Genomic DNA, 3,148 nt, shown 5'->3' with positions numbered 1-3,148 from the left:
ATTTACCTTAAAAAAATAATTTTTTACCTTAAAAAATAATTTTCTACCTTAAAAAATAATTATCTTGAAAAATAATTATCTTAAAAAATAATTTTTTATCTTAAAAAATACTTTATCTTAAAAAATACTTTTTTATCTTAAAAAATACTTTTTTATCTTAAAAAATAATTTTGTACCTTAAAAAAATATTTTTTTTACCTTCAAAAATCATTTAACTTAAATAATCAGTTTTTACCTCAAAAAATAATGTTTTTGCCTTGAAAATCAACTTTTACCTTGAAAATCAACTTTTACCTTGAAAATCAGTTTTTACCTTAAAAAATAATTTTTTATCTTAAAAAATATATTTTTATCTTAAAAAAATAATTTTGTACCTTAAAAAAATATTTTTTTTACCTTAAAAAAAAATCATTTTTTAACTTAAAAAAACAGTTTTTACCTTAAAAAAATATTTATTTGCCTTGAAAATCAACCTTTACCTTGAAAATCATTTTTTACCTTAAAAAATATTTTTTTAACTTGAAAATCAGTTTTTACCTTGAAAATCAACTTTTACCTTGAAAATCAGTTTTTTACCTTGAAAATCAGTTTTTACCTTGAAAATAATTTTTTACCTTGAAAATCAGTTTTTGCCTTGAAAATAATGTTGGCTGTCACGGAGGTAAAGCGTCTTGTTTTGCTGTTACAGCAAAAAGGTGTCTTCATTGAAGACAGTGCATGATATGCTGCTCGCTGCATTTATTCCAATATAAAAAAAAGGCGACATGGAAGCACAAAAATTCAACGTTGTTGGTCAGCGTAAACATTCGACATGCACGACAGAGATCTGACGACGTACTTCAGTGAGGACAGTGCATGATATGCTGCTGGCAGTATAATGGGGAGGTGTCAAAAACCTGTCAATCAAAGTAATGTTTGGTGTCCTACCTGAAGTCCAACTGCGTGCGAGGGGGCGGAGCTTGTGTTCCCGGATGATGACTTCATGCGCACACGCAGCGCCGGTCAGGTGGAACGGAGGGGGCGGAGCCCCGATCAAAGTGCTGCCGTGCGGCCATTTTCACGGCACGCTTGAGGCCTTCAAAGGGCGCCGCTAATCCCCCCCCCCACCAGGGCGGCCATGTTTGAGGGCGCGTGGCGTCCTGTCGACCATTCCGTCTCCTCGCTGACCCGTGACAGAAGAAAGGAGGTGAGGAAGTGCATCCGTCAATCTTCCTACATGACACCAATTAGTCCTGCAGGTGACCTCAAAATCTACAGGAAAGACAAAAAAGATCATTTTCAAAACGTTGTGTGAACTTTGACCTTTTCTTACTTAAAACCACTTAAAATCGACAGAATTCTTACTTTTGAGTTCATGTATTCTTCCACTGAGGGACGCACACTAAAGATTCAAGTTTTTTTCCTCAAAAACATTATATACACACACACTATATATACATACATAAATGTGTATACATACGTGTATGTATATTATATATATATATATATATATATATATATATATATATATATATATATATATATATATATACACACACATACATACATATATATACACAAATACATATATATATATATATATATATATATATATATATATATATATATATATATATATACACATACATACATACACATATACATACACACACATATATATATATATATATATATATATATATATATATATATATGAATAAGAGAAATACTTTAATTTCAGTGTTCATTTATTTACACATATACACACACTTAACACTCATCTACTCATTGTTGAGTTAAGGGTTGAATTGTCCATCCTTGTTCTATTCTCTGTCACTATTTTTCTAACCATGCTGAACACCCTCTCTGATGACGCATGCTGCTTCGTCTCCTTGTTGTGTGCGCAGTTGTGCACTGCACTCTCTAAAAGCCCGAGATGTTATTGTCACATATGCATGTACAGTAGATGGCAGTATTGTCCTGTTTAAGAGTGTCACAACATTGCTGTTTACGGCAGACGGACTGCTTTACGGTAGACGAAAACGTGACTGCTGTTGTTGTGTGTTGTTGTTGTTGCCGCGCTGGGAGGACGTTAATGAAACTGCCTAACAATAAATCCACATAAGAAACCAAGAACTCGCCCTCCATCATTCTACAGTTATAACGTGATTGGGCAGGCACGCTGTTTATATTGTGGGAAAGCGGACGTGAAAACAGGCTGTCGACACGTCACTCAGGTCCGCATGAATTTTTGGGTTGTTTATCTACTTCGGTTTTAAACTTTTGGTAATAATGTGTATCTGTAGTGGTAATAATGTATATCTGTAGTGGTAATAATGTGTATCTGTAGTGGTAATAATGTGTATCTGTAGTGGTAATAATGTGTATCTGTAGTGGTAATAATGTGTATCTGTAGTGGTAATAATGTGTATCTGTAGAGGTAATAATGTGTATCTGTAGAGGTAATAATGTGTATCTCTAGTGGTAATAATGTGTATCTCTAGTGGTAATAATGTGTATCTGTAGTGGTAATAATGTGTATCTGTAGTGGCAATAATGTGTATCTGTAGTGGTAATAATGTGTATCTGTAGTGGTAATAATGTGTATCTCTAGTGGTAATAATGTGTATCTGTAGTGGTAATAATGTGTATCTCTAGTGGTAATAATGTGTATCTCTAGTGGTAATAATGTGTATCTGTAGTGGTAATAATGTGTATCTGTGGAGGTAATAATGTGTATCTCTAGTGGTAATAATGTGTATCTGTAGTGGTAATAATGTGTATCTGTAGAGGTAATAATGTGTATCTGTAGTGGTAATAATGTGTATCTGTAGTGGTAATAATGTGTATCTGTAGTGGTAATAATGTGTATCTGTGGAGGTAATAATGTGTATCTCTAGAGGTAATAATGTGTATCTCTAGTGGTAATAATGTGTATCTGTGGAGGTAATGTGTATCTGTGGAGGTAATAATGTGTATCTGTAATGGTAATAATGTGTATCTGTAGTGGTAATAATGTGTACCTGTGGAGGTAATAATGTGTATCTGTAGTGGTAATAATGTGTATCTCTAGTGGTAATAATGTGTATCTGTAGTGGTAATAATGTGTATCTCTAGAGGTAATAATGTGTATCTCTAGTGGTAATAATGTGTATCTGTGGAGGTAATG

The 3,148-nt window shown here is 33.1% G+C and overlaps 1 long non-coding RNA gene across 1 annotated transcript in view; it reads right to left on the bottom strand.

Annotated features, from left to right (window-relative positions):
• Positions 1-553: 553 nt before the first annotated feature.
• LOC133614498 (uncharacterized) overlaps positions 554-3,148 on the bottom strand; it is a 7,212-nt gene continuing 4,617 nt past the window's right edge. Inside the window, exon 3 of the long non-coding RNA XR_009816587.2 lies at positions 554-1,251. This is a non-coding gene — a long non-coding RNA (uncharacterized lncRNA). The remainder of the gene's footprint in view (positions 1,252-3,148) is intronic.

The sequence above is a fragment of the Nerophis lumbriciformis genome, linkage group LG01 (genome assembly GCF_033978685.3).
Source record: "Nerophis lumbriciformis linkage group LG01, RoL_Nlum_v2.1, whole genome shotgun sequence".
Taxonomy (NCBI): domain Eukaryota; kingdom Metazoa; phylum Chordata; class Actinopteri; order Syngnathiformes; family Syngnathidae; genus Nerophis; species Nerophis lumbriciformis.
Note: the sequence above shows the minus strand (reverse complement) of the source record. Positions and strands in the feature narration are given on the sequence as shown.